Consider the following 20000-nt stretch of genomic DNA (forward strand, 5'->3'; position numbering starts at 1 on the left):
ACTTCAGTATGAAGGACAAAAGAGTACTCAATACTATAGGCAGAATGTTGTTTATGTTTTATTGGTAGCTGAAACTTCGCAAATTATTACTTACAATTTCTATAAGGGCAACAAGCTGACCAAATCATAACCACACTGGACAAAATACTTAGAGGCATTTCTTCTGGTTTTAGAGTCTGAGTTCAAATTCTGCAGAGTTCAATTTTGCCTTCCATCCTTTCGGGCTTAGCATTAATAGAATAAATACCACCTGAGCACAAGGGTAGGGATGAAATCAACTAGCCCTTTCCCCTAGTGCCAACATTTGAAACTGTCATTTCAAGTTTCTAACTTCCAATAACTGCCAAGTTTTAGATAAATAATAAAAAAAAAAAAAGGAACATGAGAAATGTCAGTAGAAATATTTGAATATCCTGGCAAGATTTGATATTGGATAATATTGAAACTAATAGATTCTATTAGTTGACCAGAGCATCAATTTATACATCATGATAATTAAAAATAAAAGAGGTTGAAAAGGAAAGAATAGCTGTGTGATTTATTATAGAGAAGAATAAAAGAGATAAAGGGTAAAACAGGAGAGAAGAATAAGAAGAATTTGTGAGAATGTTCATATTGGGAAAATAGAAGAGGAAATGTATAAATACGCATAAATGGAACACTAAGCTTAATTATATGTTTCTTAGACTAATCTTTTCAGATTTATTCCCTAAATATACTTTCTCATTCTTTGAACTATATCTTACAGTACAGTCTAATATTTAGCTTTTATTCCTAATCAATTATTCTCTCTAATATTATTCTCTATATATGTTCTATGTCAAAATCATACAATACTTTTCTGACATACTTCACTTACACTTCTTCATCCAACCCCAACTTCTGTTCATTATTTTCATTATACTAAATTCCATCTTGTTTCACATATTTTATCAGGATATATTTTAATATAAACGATCAATTTTAGTAATTCATAGGTGCATGCAGAGAAGCAAGAATCCAGATAATAACAGATCTATTCATTTTTAACATTATCATTCAAGTCTGCCAGAATGTATTGAAAATGAATAGATATATTATTGTTTGGATTCCTGCTGTTCTGTATGTACCCCGTGAATTATTCTCTATTTGGCAGACATCAGCATGCATCAGAAAATATATTTGTTGATTTCTATAAACAAGGACATGTACTCTTGTTAGATACATCAATGTGGTGAGACAGCTTTGACTGAGGAGACACACTATAAGGTCAAAACAGTGCAGTATCTGAAAGTTCCCTTACATCATCAAATGTGTGTTCATAACATTTGATGTTCCTTGATGACAAAAAACGACAGAATATTGGGAAGGAATATATGCATCATTGTATCGAATTTAGCATTTCCCTTTTAAAAAATATTACGCTTTCTATAATTCCTCCTAAATGCATATGTACTACCTAAATTAACTTTATTTTGAATATACTAATTTATTTAATTCATACTGCTTTATCATACTCCACTTCTATATATTTTACTACATTTAACATTTCACTTCTTTGAACTTTCTTTTCAATATAAACTATTTATCAAATTTAGCATTCCCCTGTTCTCTAAATCTTTCTTCAATCTTTGTATGCCATTCAAATTAATTTTACATTAAATATGCTATCTTAATGATGTGTTATTACACTTCAGTACTAATTATTTTTCCATTAAATTATATTATAGGGTAAAATAATTTTAATAGGTTACAGAAGCTAATCCAGTGGTTTTCAGCTGGAGTCTGTATGGCCCCTGAAAGTCCATTTAAGATATTTTGGGGTTCACATAACAAAATAGTAAATTGGGGATCCACAATAGTATTTTAAGAGCCCCTGAAAAATTTCTGCTTAGATGTATGTATTGGTATGTACTGTAAAAAACAGCTGGGTTTCTTTCTCTAACAGTTTACACAAGATAATGGTTGAAAAACAAAATAGGAATTTTGAAAGAAGTTTCTACAAAACTAGTTTTTAAACATCGAATGGCTATGGGGGTTCACCAAAGTAAAATAGTAATCAAAGGGGTTCATAGATAAAAAATGGTTGAGAACCCCTGAGATAATCCCTCACACTTTAAAACCTCCCTGGTGTTTGGCAAAAGAAATCCATTGCCAACATTTTAAGATCTTTTTACAAAATTACTTTAGTATACCAAAACTTTGAATTTATTTAAAATATCTGGAATGCACTATCTTCAGTTATTGATTCATAATATGGCAAGCAAGGGCTTCTTTTCCTATTTCAATTCTTAATACACTGCCCACATCAAAAATAAAGGTTTGCTTACATTTTATTTATCCAAGTTATTCAAATCTCTGTATTATATTTCCATTTGTTCATTAACTCCATATTCTAAGATTTCCTTTAATTCACAGCTCTTTGAGCATTTACTGAATGAAACAAATAAGTGAAGACAATATTCAGTCAAGAATCCTTATTCTTATCTTTGCAAATACAAGACAAATTCTCTAATGCTAGTGCCACAATAAACAGAACCCGGTGTACTGTATTAGAAAGTGGCTGATATTAAGAAGGTCATCCGGTCATTGAAACCATGCCAACGAAAACATGGCTTGAGTACAATGAAAATCATGCATGTCATATTTAAGATGAATTTTTAATTTTAATGCTAGGCTCTAAAGTGCTTCGTGGATGATATGTAGTGCAAAATACTGGAGGCATTAATAGTGATATAACTGCTATTGGCCATTGTATTCTAACAATTCATTCACACAAATCTCCTTCACAACAACAGAATTTTTCTTGAAGAAGGAAATAATGGTTATCCTTAACTCTCTGTACTTGCTGACTTACCTCTATGTAATTTCACAGCCTTGTTTAAAATGAAAACGAAGCTAAAAGTGTGCTGCATTAAGATGATAATAGAAATTGAATCTCACATACACACATATCTATATATATGTATTTGTATATATAGGTATATATACACACACTCACAAATGTATGTACATTCATATATTTGTATATGCATTTATGTATGTGTGTGTATATCTATATATCTATATCTATCTATCTATCTATCTATATATATATATATATATATATATATATATTTATTTATTTATTTATATGTACGGATGTATCTAAACGTCTGTGTGCATGTATACATATATATATGTAAACATAAACACCTACAAGCATACATTTATGTTTGTGATTGCGCATTAAAGTTAAAAAATGCATTTAGGAGAAATCTCATAAAAGTATCATTACTCTGAAGTACCAGTAAGTACTCCAAGTAGGGTGAAAATAATCTCCCTCACCAGTTTCACTCCCTCCTCCTCTCTCTTTCTCTCTCTCTGTCTTTCTTTACCTCTTTCCTATACTCATTTATTTAAGATATTATGACCAGCAACAATTGATACATAAATCTAGTTCTAATGTTGATTGGCAGCTGGTTTTAAGTTTTATTCCAGCTAAATTAAGCAGCAATTCACTGTCTAATGCTATTTGCCAAAAAACAAATAAAAAATACATTAAGAAGGCAATAAAAAAACAGCAAAAATATAAAAAATAAATGACAATAATAATAATAATGATAATAATAATAATAATAATAATAATAATAATAATGATAATAATAACAATGATAATGATAAATGAATAATGAAGAACATTTAAAGAAATTATTTTCCGGAGGAACAGCCCATTAAGAATATGGTTATAGTATTTGACAACAAGCTTGTCATGCACGCATGCATGTAGACATAAATATATACACTCACATACACAGATACATATGTAGCACGTGTGCATGTACAGACAGTTACTTGCATGCTGTGTCATACAAGAGAGAGGTTTGAGGGCTTAACAGATGCTATCATGAATGCAATGCCAATGCAGTATAACAAAAATATACACACTATACGCACACTTCAGCTAAGAAATATACACACTTACATACATATATGTGTACATAGGTGGTGTGAATGTTGTATGAGTGTGTGTGTGTGTGTGGTGTGTGTGTGTGTACAAGCTGTATATAAATTCACATGGATAGGTTTAATAAATATATATTTAGCTTTACTAAAGTGTCTCTTAAATGTTTATATTTTTTTTATTCTCTTATTATTTTATTTGTTTCAGTCGTTTGGCTGTGGCCATGCTGGAGCACTCCCCTGAGGTTTTTTTTTTTTAGTCGAATAAATTGACCCCAGAACTTTTTTTCAAGCCTAGCACTTATTCTATCAGTCTCCTTTGCTGAAGAGCTAAATTATGGGGCTATAAACACATCAGCACCAGTTGTCAAGCAGTGGTGAGGGAGGGGGACAAACACAGACACAAAGACACACACACACAGACATATATATATATATATATATTATATATATATATATATATATATATATTTATATATATATATATATTATATATATATATACACACACACACACTAGACTACTCGTGACGCATTGGGTCACCAATAGTTCAAAATACCCAAAAGCTCGCATATCTCTGGTCTGATTTACTTGAAAATTCCGTTATTCTGTGAGTATTCACATTTCAATGGTGCCCTACTTTCAAAGCATTTTTCTCATTATATGCCAGTTTGGCTATTTATAAATGTACCTGAAAAAAACTCTATATCTCAGTAACCAGTGGTCTGATTTATGCGAAACTTCTTGACGTTTCTTGGTTCTGTTTTTTCCCCCAGTTTCGCCAAATACTCAGGTCTCTGAGCATCAGATTCCTGATCTCTCCTGCTTCTGTGTCTTTCTCTCTGTTCCGCCAGATGATCAGCCCTTGTTTTATCAGTCTCATCGATTCTTCTATTCATATGCTTGCCCCAATCTTGGGTAAATATTTCATAAAGGACCCATTCGTACGTTGGTGTGAAATAATTTTTTCCACAAGATTTTTTGAGTGCAATGAATATATCTTACCTCCAAACCCACTGCAAGCCACTTTCTTCTGAAAAAGAAGGGGATAGGGGTGGTGAGGAACTTGGAGTTTCCCACTAATGGAATTTTGTTTCATGGATTGTTTTTCTTTTCTAGGTTACTTCACATGCTTTCAATGAATGTGACATCGAAATCACACATAAACAGCTCCTTTCCCCCGAAAAGGAAAGACTTGGTTGCTATTTCTTCCACACCCTGCTACCATGTAACAGGTCCTTTGTCTCAAATAGCTGTTACGTGGTAGCAGGGCTTACTAGAAATAGCAACCAAATTTTTTGAGGTAATATACTTTGAATGCACTCAAAAAAATCCTATGGAAAAAATTATTTCACACTGAGGTTACAAACGGGTCTTTTACAAAATATTTACCGTGTTTTTAGAGCCATTTTCACTTAAAAATTGTTTTTAAATATGTGAAAAATGTTTTTAAAATGATATTCACCTGAAAATAATTTATTAAAAATTTAAAATATTGTCTGTTTAAAGACTAGGAGACACAAACATACCTGCACTCACATTCACTCAAAGATATATTCATTTACAATCAGCCATATAAACATGTTCATTCATTTGTTGTTGCTTAGTTGCAAGACAACCTTTATTAAGCACACCTGTGATCAATGGCGATTCAGACATCAAGACTAATTCTTCTATATACATATACATTACCAATGTCACATACTCAATGTATGTGTATTGTTAAACATTTTCAAAGTATGGTATTTAATCCTGGGAATGTCTCATTAAAGATGTAGTGTGTTGAAAAACATGTAACACTTCAAAATCAGAAGAAATTAACCACCCTGCAGATGAAAGAGAATGACAGATATTGATATTTCACAGTTATTTCTGCTCATCAGTGCCATATACTCAATTCTTGTATATGCATATATACTACCAATGTCACATATGTGTGTTGTTAAACACTTTTAGGCTATGGTATTTCATCCTGAGAAGGTCCTGTTAAAGATGTAGTGTTGAAAAACGTGTAATACTTTAAAGATGGGAGAAATAAACTACCCTGGAGATGAATGGAAATTACAGATATTGATATTTCACAGTTATTTTTGCTCATCAGTGTCATATACTCAATTCACCCTAGATACAAATTCTAATCACATGCCTGAAGTGTTTACAGATAATATAAAATCTATCTCTTGATATGCAACAGCACCTCACAAATAAACCAAATTCAATTTTGTGTTAGAAGCAGATCTACAATGTAAATATTAACAATGTCACATGCTTAATGTATGTATATTGTTAAAAGCTTTTAGGCTGCAAAATGTTTTTGAGGGAAGGTCATAGTTTCAATTCCTAGACCAGGTGGTGCATTGTGTTACTGAGCAAAGCACTTCGTCTCACATTGCTCTGCAACCACACTGTGCACCTGTTCAGGCAATGTCGATTTGATGGAGGGAGCAAAGTAATGTACAGCACATACATTTGATCATTATAAGCAAATCATTTGTGGAGGTCACTTGACTAAAACGCTGAACACTCATACATCATCTTCGAAAAGGAAGTCAATCATAATCAATCATCATGCAAAGCTAGATGATAAGAAACACCCCAGAGGTGAATGAGAACTATAGATATCAATATTTCAGTTATTTCTGCTCTCAGTGCCATATACTTGATTCATGTGGCATGCAGAATTGTGACATTGATAATGATTACATTATGGGGCTGTTTCAAACACAAAATTTGAATTTTGTTTTACTTGTGCAATACCTTTGCACATCAGCAGATATATTTTACATTATCTGCACATACTTCAGGCCCGCAATTAGAATATGCTTTGAGAATGAATCAAGTATACAGCACCAACAAGCAGAAATAACTATGAAATACTGATATTTATCATTATTGTTCACCTCTTGGGCAGTTTATTTAGTCTGGCTTTGAAGTATGTTGTGTTTCTTAACCACTTACATCTTTAAGAGGACATTTCCTGAACAACACACCATAGTCTAAAAGAATTTAGCAACACACATTAAGTATTTCACATTGATAATGTTTACCTTATAGAGTTACTTCTAGTACAAAATTTAAATATATATAGATACATTGTTTAGAAAATGTTGTCACATTTGAAGCTATAGTTTATTATTAAATTTGATGGTAACTGTTGTCTAGGAGGCCATTTAGCTTCATGGCTACAGCACTCAGCCAGTATCAGACAGTTATGGGTTCAAGCTCCATAGCTGCCTTCTGGCAGCTTTTTCCCATCTTATAATGGTAAATACCCAATCATTCTCTGCTGTCTTACAGCTTTACTGCATTCGAAATTTACTTTCTTGATGAACTGTTGCCTCATTTAAAAGCTATAATTTAGTATTAAATTTGATGGTAATTGTTGTCGTGGGGTAGGAGTTGTTTAGCTTAATTGCTAGAGCATCCAGCCAGTATCTGAGGGGTACAGGTCCTGTAGCTGCCTTCTGACAACTTTTTTTTCCATCTTATAAGGGTAAATACTCAATCTTTCTCTGCTAGCTTTACTGCATTCAAAATTTACTTTCTTGATGAACTGTTGCCTCATTTAAAAGCTATAATTTAGTATTAAATTTGATGGTAATTGTTGTCGTGGGGTAGGAGTTGTTTAGCTTAATTGCTAGAGCATCCAGCCAGTATCTGAGGGGTACAGGTCCTGTAGCTGCCTTCTGACAACTTTTTTTTCCATCTTATAAGGGTAAATACTCAATCTTTCTCTGCTAGCTTTACTGCATTCAAAATTTACTTTCTTGTCAGCAAAATGTATATATATATGTGCTTCATTCCAAAGCATATGTATATTGAGTTCTACATCAGGTTATTAGTCGTGCAATGTTGAAGTGTAAGGATTTTTAAGGATTTATATATATATAAATAGTCCCATATGTCTTTCTTTCTAAGATGGTAGATGGTGTTTCTACAGAGATTTGACTGTTATTTCAAGTAGGTTAAGTAATCTACTAAACATAACAATTAAATATCCACTGAAAACATAAACCACATATAGACATTCATCATTGGCATTATCAGTTATGTTACTGCTGCTGTAAACATAGGTTTTGTTGTTGATATTTTTGTTACCATTCCTGGTGTTATAGAATTTAATTTTAATGATAGAATCTAAGTGAAGAATTCTAACTGGGAACCAAAGCTGGGTCACATTTTCAGTCCAGTAAGAACAAAGCATTGCACTAAGTGTTTTATCATCCACCACCACCTCCATCATCATCATCAACATCATCGTTGTATCAATCTAGAATTGCTTGTTTGTATCATCAGGCTTTGATATGTTGTAGGTGGCAAATTATAAAGGTATTCTTAAATAATTCAATGCAACTCATTTTACTGATCATTCCTTGTTGTTACTACATAGTATACAATACTTTTGCAGCCATATTTACCATTAATAATGTAATTGGCTTTGGCATAGCAGCTACAGTTAGCTTCCTCTCATAAGAGCAAATGACAGCATGTATGAAATGCAAAGCAAATGTTCCTGGCGGCAGGGCAATATTCCAACATCTATTTTAAAAGCTTATAGATAAAGAATAACTGATGTAAAAGCCAATGAAAATGATTATAAATAAAGCATTTTGGAAATGACAAAAGATATTGATGGCAGCAATCGATGCAATAATTGATACCTCATCCACTCTTTTAGTTTTGTGATGGGTTGGCTAGGTCTGTCAGAGATAATCATGATAACAAATGATATAAACGATATAAATTATAGTGTGAGCTATGTATATGTGTTGGTAGGTGCCATAAGCATTAGTTCTTGTCACTTTTATCAAAATTGATAATGTCAGACTTCACTGGTGCTAAGATAAAACTGTCTGAGAAACCCACCTGAGCATTAGTTAATTAGTCAGGTGTAATGGCAATTAACATATTTTGTTTTTATTGTTACAACAAGGTTTTGGTTCAGTGTGATATCTCTATCTTCATTTTCTCAGGATTTCATTTGCATATTAAATTTTCTCTTGTCTACATCTACAAACTTTAGCCCACCAATTAACAAAAGGTATTAAAATAATGTGTCAATGAATGCTTGTATATGTGGTGTGTGTTTGAATACTGGTGACCTTACATGAATTTTTATGTAAGGTGGTTTTTCTTATAAGGTGAAAGAAAAAATGATTACTTTGCAATTTAAGTGTAACAGAATATTAAATTCAGTTATGACAAAAGAAGAAAATTACCTGAACAAATAATAGAAATTAAACTAAAATTATTCATGGCACAAATTATGTTATCTTTTACTTGATTTAGTAATTGGACAACAATCATTTTAGAGCACTGCCTTGAATGGTTTGGTCAAGTAAATTGCCCCAGTACATGTTTCTTCTTTGAAAGTCTGATGCTTATCCTTTCAGTCTCTTTTGCCTAACTGCTAAGTCACAGGGAAAAAAACAAACCAACACCAATTTGCCAATAGGTGGTGGATACAAACATAAAGAGATACACACTTGCGCACACACACACATAGATGTATACATATATACACAATGTACTTTCAGTTTCTGTCAACCAAATCTACTAATAAGGCTTTGGTTGGCTCAGGGCTACAGTACCAGTGGGGCCATGTAGTGGAACTGAACTTAGAACCTTGTGGTTGGGAAGCAAACCTCTTACCACACATCCACATTACATCTATAGCCATGTTGCAGAATATTTATTTAGGAATTATTATCATTACCTGTCTCAGAGAAGCTGTAAAGGTTGTGGGCACAGACTCTTCAGCTAGATAAAATCAATTGAAATTAAAAATTATACATTTTAAATTATGATATTAATGGTACTTATAAAGCAGTAAGCTGGCAGAATCGTTGGCGCACAGAGCAAAACGCTTAATGGAATTTCATTCATCTACATGTTCTGAGTTCAAATTATGCTGAAGTCAGTTTGGCCTTTCATTTTTTGGGGGTTGATAAAATAAGTCCCAGTTGAGCACTGGGGTCAATCTAACCAACTTAGCCCTTTCCCTGAAACTTCTGGCCCTGTGCTAAAATTGGAAACTGATATTAATGATAATTATAATTGTAGCAAACTGGCAAAATCATTAGAGCATCAGAAAAAAATGATTTGCAGCATTTATTCCAGCTCTTCACATTCTGAGTTCAAATCCCAGTGAATTCAACTTTGCCTTTTATCTCTTCAGAGTTGATAGCATTGTACCAGTTATGAACAGGGATTGAAAATATCAATTACTATCCTTTCCCTGCAAATTGCTGGGTTTGAACCTAAATCAGATATCATATTGGTGGCCATTATTACTAGTAATCATTTGAAGTGATACCATTTCATCACAATGCCTAATAGTCATTCTTAAGAATTTCTATTTCTATAAGAGGTGAATTACTGAATGTCTCTTAACTGAAATTTCATTTTTTTACTGAAAATGATAAATAAAAATTAAGAAGAAAAAACTCAAGGAAAAGGGAGATAATTTTTAAAAATTAAGAATCAATTTCTTGGTGTTCATTTAAAAGTCTAGGAGAAGGTAGGATTTGTGTTTGTGGACAAGAAGCAACTGCAGACATGTTTCAGAGTTTTAGATCTCATCAGTAAAGTATAATCTAATGAAGATTGCTTGATAAGCAGACAAAGGTTTTCACATATAGAGTTATAACTAATTTTTGATCATAGGCGCAGGAGTGACTGTGTGGTAAGTAGCTTGCTTATGAACCACATGGTTCCGGGTTCAGTCCCACTGTGTGGCACCTTGGGCAAGTGTCTTCTACTATAGCCTCAGGCCAACCAAAGCCTTGTGAGTGGATTTGGTAGATGGAAACTGAAAGAAGCCCGTCATTATATGTATATATATATATATATATGTGTGTATGTATGTGTGTGTAAGTGTTTGCATGTCTGTGTTTGTGCCCCCAACATCACTTGACAACTGATGGTGGTGTGCTTACATCCCTGTAACTTAGCAGTTCGGCAAAAGAGACCGATAGAATAAGTACTAGGCTTACAAAGAATAAGTCCCAGGGCTGATTTGGTCGACTAAAGCAGTGCTCCAGCATGGCGGCAGTCAAATGACTGAAGCAAGTAAAAGAGAGTATAATTTACATAACTAAAATAAATAAATAAATAAAATGTATTAATAAATCAATTGGATCAATAATCAAAATGTAAATAAAATATGTTAAGGAGTGATAAACTGAATACTGTATGCTTTCTTCAAAAAACCAAAACAGAGGGTTTATTAGGTGTAATAAAATAAATGTTAAAGTCAACATGAGAGACTTTAGTGACAATCCCTAAAGGTGAAAAGGTTTTTATACTATTTTCAGGTTTCAGCATCTTCATTCTCATAATCCTCTTCTTTAGATTAAATAATAATTTTAAAAAATACTAGTGCTGCTCTTGCTTTTGTAGAGAGAGAGCAATCAACATCTTTCATACCCAGCTGCTTTTTCAATGTGCTTGCATTCAGCCTTTCACATGAAGTTATGCTGTAGGCAAGTACATGATTATAGCCTTTCTTAAAATAGTTTTTATGAGTTTAAATCTCATGGAAATAGTTCTGATACTTTTTCACCATTCTTGGAGTTTAGCAAATGTTCATGTTTGCAAGAAAAAAAAAATTACATCCTGATAACCTTTATCGTGATGTGATTAAAATTTCATGGTTTTTATTAAGTAAATGCCTTGATCTTTGGTCCAGATAACCTCTTTTATATTTATATTAAATATATTATACAGAAGCCAGAATACATACTTGCTATTTAAAGAATCAAATCTTATAATAATCAATGTTAGTGAAATCTTTAAATTTCAAATTCCAGAAGCTAGTTAAACAGTGGCAAAGATATTTGTTACAAATTAAATGTAGGTTATTTAAAGGTACTAAAGATTTGAAGGTAGCACAGCAATAAAGAATAAAACAACACAGAGGTTAAAGCAGAAGCAACTTATTTATTTGAAGAAGAGATATTTTCTCAATATTTGAAGTTTAAGAGAAAAGCTTGTATTTGATGGATCACTGAAATAAAACAGTGCATCTTTTCATTTCAAGCATATGAAAGGAACTAGTGAGCAAAGGAAAATTGTTTCAACATTTCTTAATTGAAAATATTATGTAATGTATATATATACACATATCTATATATATATATACATATATATATACATATATATATATATATATATATATATATATATATATATACACACACACATACACACACATACACACACACACACACATATATATATATATATATATATATATATATATATATATATATTATATATATACACATATATACTCTGTCTGCACATATCTGTGTTTGTCTCTATAAAATACATCTACGAGACCATATGGTTTATGTCTACATATTTTAACTATTGGCTTGTTTGGTTTAGTTAGGGAGCAACATTATCTGATATCATCATCATCATTTTAATGCCCAAATTTCCATTCTTGCATAACTCAGACAGAATTTGTTGAGGCATATTTTCTATGGCCAGATTATCCTTCCTGTTTTCACCCTCATTTATTTTCCCCATGATCTGACTTGCTTTCACAGTAGATTGAAAACAAACAACGTTATGATGGTTTACATCACTCATCCTCTGCAAGACAAGGCGACACTAACTCACACATGCATTCACATACACACATACATATCTATGACAGGCTTCTTTCAGTTTTCACCAACCATATCCACTCACAAAGCTTTTATTGGCCCAGAGGTATCAACTCCACTCACAAGACTTTGGTTGGCAAGTGGTTACACTAGAAGACACTTGCCCAAGATGCTTTACAGTGGGACTGAATCTACATGACTGACAAGCAGGCCTTTGAACCATACAGCCAGGCCTGTATTAAAATATGTTTCTCAATTTTCTTCTTCATGGAGACTTTGCTATTTCTGAGCAATAATGTAAAAGGTACTTCATTGGCTGTTTAACTTAGTAGAGTATTAATGTTTATATGCATATGAAGGTGAGCCTGTTTCTCAGCAATGTGTACGTGTGTGAGGGGTGATTCTTTTATCTCTATGGGTAATGCAATGCATAATACAATTACATTTTCATTTGTTTCTAGTTATCTATATCAATAACTCTGTCATGGTTGGAAATGCTGGACATTGTCAGAATGACAATATGTAAAAGAAATGCAACTGAGAAACTTTCTTTGAGAATATGAAGATGCTGCTCTGTTTTGTATAGGCTGATAAAATAACATTGGCTAGCAAATTTTGCTAATTAAATTTATCAGATATTACTTGTTACAATTAAAATTTAACATTGAAAATTAATTAGTTTCTTATGAATTGGTGATAGACAAATAAACAACATAAAATATACATACATTTACACACACAATGATGATGATGATGATGATGATGATGATGATGATGATGATGATGATGATGATGATGTCGATGATGATGATGATGATGATCATCATCATCATCATCATCATCAAGGGGAAATAGCTCAAACAGACAAATGGCATGGAGGAAATGTACTTACATGATGAACACAAAAACATTCTTAATGAATTTTTAGCCCCTTTGTTAGAGAAAGAAAACAAAAACCTAGTGGCAACTGTTTACAACTATCAAAGACAAGTAGAGATAATCTCATGGAATAATGAATTAATTTCATAGGAAATTATTAGTTTTCATGCTTAGAGGAAAATCTAATCATTGTTAACAGGCACAGTGACAGCTACACACATCACACACACACACACACATATATATATATATATATACACACACACACATTTATATTTGTATGTATATGTATATCTATATATATATATGTATAGATTGTGTGTGTGTGTGTGTGTGTATATATATATATATATATATATATATATATATATGTCATTCATTAATTAATGTTATGAATATAATCTATAGACAAACATAACTCAGTCGCTTCAGTTTAATATGTATACATTCATGTTTGTTATGTGCATAATTGCATGTATATGTGTGTGTGTTCCTATGTATGTATGAATAAATTGTCCAAGTGCTTAAGGTTTTCCTTATAATCATTAATTGAAATTAATGAAGCATTGAAATCAACTTATTCCTAGAACTATCATTGCTGCCTTTCAGTGAGGAAGAATTAATCAAGGTTTAACACCACCTCCATCAGAAATAATCTGCTTAGGCAGACTTGACCACTGATAACCCATACTTGTTGAAATATCTTATAGGCTTTATCGTATTAGATAAAGAGTTCCTGAGTTAAATTTAACATTACACAGTGGCTCAAATGAAATCAAGTATATCCTAGACAATTATAGGACATAATGGTAACATGGCACCATGTCTATTTTGATAATTGTAACACCTTCAGAGAGCCCTAGTGGCATTCATATCAGCATGAGTTAGTGAGAGAGAATGAGAGAGTGAGAGAGTGAAGCAGAAGGGAGAGAGAGAGAGAGAGAGTGGAGAGCGAGAAAGGGGTGAGAGAAAAGAGAGGAAGGACATTATTAAGTAATTGTTCACTCTCTGCAAATGATCTCAAATATGTTATAATGAGATACAATAGCAGAGTGTGAGTAGGGAGAGAGTAGTAGCAACTGTGCTTTCATTTACCGAACAAAGTTTATGATGGGAAATTTATTACAGCTCATCATTAAAAATGGAGACTCTTACATTTAGTTGTCATGACAGTAAGATGTGATTAAATATTAACGACTAGTTCTTGCGACAACGGGTAGTAACGATATGATAGTTAGCATCAAGTTGATGACTGAATATATCTGGTGAATTATTGAGTGACATAAACTTATAAACATTAAATGAAAAATAGATTGTTGAGTATAAATTTTGTAGGTGTCCCAGTTGCTGCTGTTTAAAGCCAGTGAATGAGACCTTATCACTCTGTACTTTCCATAAACAAAATGCCATTTAGATTTTATTTTATTTTCAGTCAAACCTTCTGAATCCTAATTTTGCTTCTTCCAACAGTTTGATAGTCTCATATAAATAGATAATACATATAATTTGACTCAATTTATCTGGTTGAAAAATAGGTATTATATTGTTATTTGACACCAGTGATTTGTTTGCAATAAAGAAAGAATGAATTTATTTATCAACATAAATTTTTTTCTAAATGTTTAAACAATTTACAGACATCAATATAATATCATGCCTAAGCAGGATAAATAGAGTCAATTGTTTCACTTTGTTTTAACTGCCATGAAGGTACTACAATTTCTGGTTCATTCACTTAAATTCCTATCCAGTTTATATTGTTCCTTATAAGTTACTTTCCTCCATGTTATATAATTCCATATAATCTTTTAACCAATAATTTCGCAACCTATCAATTTGGTCAATCAATTGACTTTCAATCTAGAAAAAAATTACCTACACATATTAAATGAAAATAAACAGAAAGAAATGAAATTATTCAAAGCATCATGCCTATAATGTTATGCCCTGCCTTATATGTTAAAAATATTCCTGAAATCTAATAGCATGAAATAGTGGACTTAAGATGAAGCAAAAAATATGAAAAAAATCTATGAAATACTGCAAAAATGTACAAACTTCATTTATCTATAACCAAGAGCTGCTGATGGCCAACAGTAGAGTATTCAATAGCCAGTCAAAGGAGGGCTAACAGTTTATTGTATTATGTCTACTGCAGAAACCACAAGGTGTTATTTTAACAACTATAAACAATGTCAGTATTTTCAAAATTTGAGAGCTTTCATGAGCTTATGCGTGCTGAGTGCTTGACTTTTCATGCAGTAAGCTTTCTTTGGTTGAATGGATCCTGTCCAAGGGAATAGTTTTGTCCCATAAATTTAATTACTTACAGAATCAATTATATTTATTGACACAAAATAATCGCTTTTAGCATATGTATAAGGCCATGAAACTTAAAGATGTCTGTAACCAAGTAGATTGATCCTGGTACTTGACAAATAATTATTTTATCTATGCCACAAGAATGACAGTCAAAAATTGATCCTTAGGGATGTTTGAACTCAGATTGCAAAGGAACTGGTTTAATCAAAGCAAAAATATCTAGTCTGCATCTCTACCAACACTGTCAATAACAAAATAATTCTGATTATTTTCTTAGAATTGGTACAAAGCTGTGAATTTGTCAGGGAAAGATAGAGTTGGCTGAATTGATTCTAGTACATGAATGATAACTTTGACTGTGGATTTTGAGGAAGAGGCCTAATGGGGATATATGGAAAATTTGTTTATAAATATATTTAGAGTAGTTAATACAGAGCAGTCAACTTATAATGAGTAGGTATGACAGAGTAAACAACAGAAAGTATTTATCAGAAAAGGCAGTTGTAGCTGCAAAGATATATGAGAAGTGATACAGACATGCCAAATCCAGAGCAAGAATAAAAAACACTCTTTCAACCACAATAGTTTGTCTGATTTTTAATCTAATCACTAACAAAATCTGGTGAAATGCCAAAAAAGGTCATGTCAATCATTAATACAGTTTGTAGGCAATAACATTATTCCATATTCTTCTACGCTTCTTTGAGAGGAATTTATCTCCATAGTGAAGACCATACATACTCTAACAGGTTGATTTACTGTCAATATGTTCTGCAAGCATTTGTCAGAGCAATTGACTAAAATGCCTTACCACATTTAGTTACACCTACCTCTTTATATTTTAAGTTCAAATCCTGCTGAGATAAACTTTATCTTTCATCAACGTGGTGTTGAACAAATGAAATAGAGAAAACAATTGATTATACCCTTCCAACAAAATTGTGACCTTGTACCAATTTTATAAACCAATATATTCTATTGTAGAAATTAAAAATAGATATGAGACTGTGGACTCCCATATTGTGAGTTGAACTCACTGCAGGGTACAGGGCACTTTATTTTACATTGCTTCAGTTTTGAACATGAAATGCATTTATGACAGACAAGTTGTTCTACTTAAAGAGTTTTACACTACGTTTACTTTACATTATGTGTGCAATGCCTAGTAGTGCTATTTTCTGTATGTTATATATACTTATAAGTCCTGATGTTTTTGTTATGTATTTTCTGAATGATTTTTTATCATACCTAGTGCTCCTACTATTATAGGAATTGTTTTTGTTTTTATCTCCACATTCAAGTTACCTCTATTTCTAGATCTTTGTATTTCGAAAGTTTCTCTATTTCTTTTAGAGAAACATTGTCATCTGTTGGTATTGATATATTGATTAGAAAGCATGTTTTTCTTGGTGATCTCTGACAACAATAGCCAGCCTATTGGCCTTAATTTTTCTATCTATGTGTATTGGCATATCCGATAATATGGTCGCCTTCTCATTTTCTGTGACCTTTTCTGGGGTGTGCCTATACGATCTTTTTCCTGTAGTTATTCTATAGTATTGGCATAGCTTCCAGTGTATATAGGTCTCAACTCTGTCATGTCTATGAATGCATTCCTTCTTAGCCAGAGACAATATGGTTATTATCATCATCATCATCATCATCATCATCATTATTATTATTATTATTATCATCATTATAATTATTATTATAATTGCTAAGGTGTCAAGCTGGCAGAATTGTTAACACACTGGACAAAATTCCTAGCAGTATTTCACCTATCAGTAAATTCTGAGTTCAAATCCTGCCAGAGTTGACTTTGCCTTGCATCCTTTCGGGGTCAATGAAATAAGTACCAGCGAAATGCTGGGGTCGATGTGACCAACTAGTCCCCTCCCCCAAATTTCAGGTATTGTACCTATTGTAGAAAAGACTATTATTATTGCTGCTGCTGCTGCCCCTATTTCTACCACCACCACCTCACTACTTACTGGATTAGCTTATGTCACCTTCCTGGCAGCAATATTTTCTGTTTATTGCCTCTAGGCCTTTATTTCAACTGCAGTTGGGTAATACAAACTTTTTGTTTATTCTTTTATCTGCCGGAAGACAATAGAGTTAGAAGGTGCTAACTCTCTCTCTCTTTCTCTCTCTCAATATACATATATACTATTAAAAATTTCTCTAATATTGAATTAATAATTCTAGCATTACTTCATTGTTTATATATATATATATATATATATATATATCTATATATATATATATATATAATATATATATATATATATATATATATATATATATATATATATATATATATATATACACACACACGTATATATATATATATATATATATATATATATATATATATATATATATATATATATATATATATATATATATATATACATATCTGTTGGAGATTTAGTTTAAAGTTTTGTAGTTCATTGTTTTTTTTGTTTTTTTGGGTACATATTTTTTTTCAATTCCATTTGAGTCTATTTTCTCTCCAATTCAAATCCAGGGAGGTATAAGCATCTTCTTTCTAATGTAAACATTAAATCTAAATAATTGCACAGCAAGAAACACTTTCTCAAATTGCTTTCTCTTTCCTACATATGTATGTATGTGCATGACTGCATATCTATGTATGTATGCATATGTACATATACATAAATATGCATAATTATACATTATCCATTCAAGGCATGTGCCACTGGAGAAAAACAGATGACGAAGATGATATACACAAATAAATATATGCATACAACCATACATACATACATACACACACATATATATAATTATATATAAATATATAAATATGTAATTTTATCTATATGTACATGTGTGAGTGTTTTTGTGTGTATACATACACACACATATGTATATATCTTTGTGTATATGTGTACATCTTCCAAATGATGGAGGGACATAAATAAACAACATACATGAAGGAGAAAACAATATCATGTAAAAATTAACCTTCAAGATAACCAAACAAAACAACCTACACATAGTAAATTTGATAGACATGACACTAAATCTGCCTACTACAGCATTTCTCAACTGGGGTTTCCTGGAACCCTAGGGTGTCACAAAACGCTCCTAGGGGTTCCATAAGAAAGTGCGAGTTAAGCTAATGCTAATTTCATGATCGTAATATTACTACACATGGACAACATATTATTGGTTATTGTAATATTTTAATATAGACATCATCCTATCTAACCTATTATGTTATCAAAAAAATATAACATGGCTTAGTGGTTAGAGTGTTGCACTCACAATTGCAAGATTGTGGGTTCAATTCCCAGACCAAGCATTGTGTTCTGTTCTTGAGCAAAGCACTTCATTTCATGTTGCCTTGCAATCATTTTGACATCTGACATGTGGCACCCACATGTACAGGTAATGTTGATTTGATGGAGGGAGTAAGCTTATATCTACACAAACATTTGATTACTATAAACAAATCATCTGTGTGGTTGTTCGGTAATAAATTGTCGAACCCTTATACATTGTCTAACAACAGGAGAGTCTATTACATATATCATCATCATCATCATCATCATCATTATCATTAGCGTCCGCTTTCCATGCTATCATGGGTTGGACAGGTCAACTGGGGTCTGTGAAGCTGGAAGGCTTCGTCAGGCCCAGTCAGATCTGGCAGTGTTTCTACGGGGATGCCCTTCCTAACGCCAACCACTCCGCGAGTGTAGTAGGTGTTTTTTACGTGCCACCTGCACGTATATATATATATATTATATATATATATATATATATGATATTTACCACATGAACTGCAAAGAAAAAATATGAGAAAGATAATGTCTATAGTTTTTTTTTTGTGCTGGGTTTTCCTGAGATATTCTCTTTTACTCTTTTACTTGTTTCAGTCATTTGACTTCAGCCATGCTGGAGCACCGCCTTTAGTTGAGCAAATTGACCCCAGGACTTATTCTTTGTAAACCTAGTACTTATTCTGTCAGTCTCTTTTGCCAAACCGCTAAGTTACAGGGATGTAAACATACCAGCATCAGTTGTCAAGCGATGTTGGGGGGGACAAACACAGACACACAAACGCATACACATACATACATACATACATATATATATATATACATATATACAATGGGCTTCTTTCAGTTTCCGTCTACCAAATCCACTCACAAGGATTTGGTTGGCCCGAGGCTATAGTAGAAGACACTTGCCCAAAGTGCCACGCAGTGGGACTGAATCCAGAACCATGTG

At 32.3% G+C, this 20000-nt stretch overlaps 1 protein-coding gene and 1 long non-coding RNA gene across 11 annotated transcripts in view; one reads left to right on the forward strand and one right to left on the reverse strand.

Moving 5' to 3' along the window:
• The window catches only part of LOC118762944, a 22094-nt gene extending 19713 nt beyond the window's left edge, over nt 1-2381 (reverse strand). The window contains exon 1 of the long non-coding RNA XR_004998696.1: nt 2367-2381. This is a non-coding gene — a long non-coding RNA (uncharacterized LOC118762944). The remainder of the gene's footprint in view (nt 1-2366) is intronic.
• LOC115210389 (bone morphogenetic protein 1) overlaps nt 1-20000 on the forward strand; it is a 2987986-nt gene that overhangs the window by 1060285 nt on the left and 1907701 nt on the right. The gene's annotated exons all lie outside the window — the stretch shown is intronic.

Source organism: Octopus sinensis, linkage group LG4 (assembly GCF_006345805.1).
Source record: "Octopus sinensis linkage group LG4, ASM634580v1, whole genome shotgun sequence".
Lineage (NCBI taxonomy): Eukaryota > Metazoa > Mollusca > Cephalopoda > Octopoda > Octopodidae > Octopus > Octopus sinensis.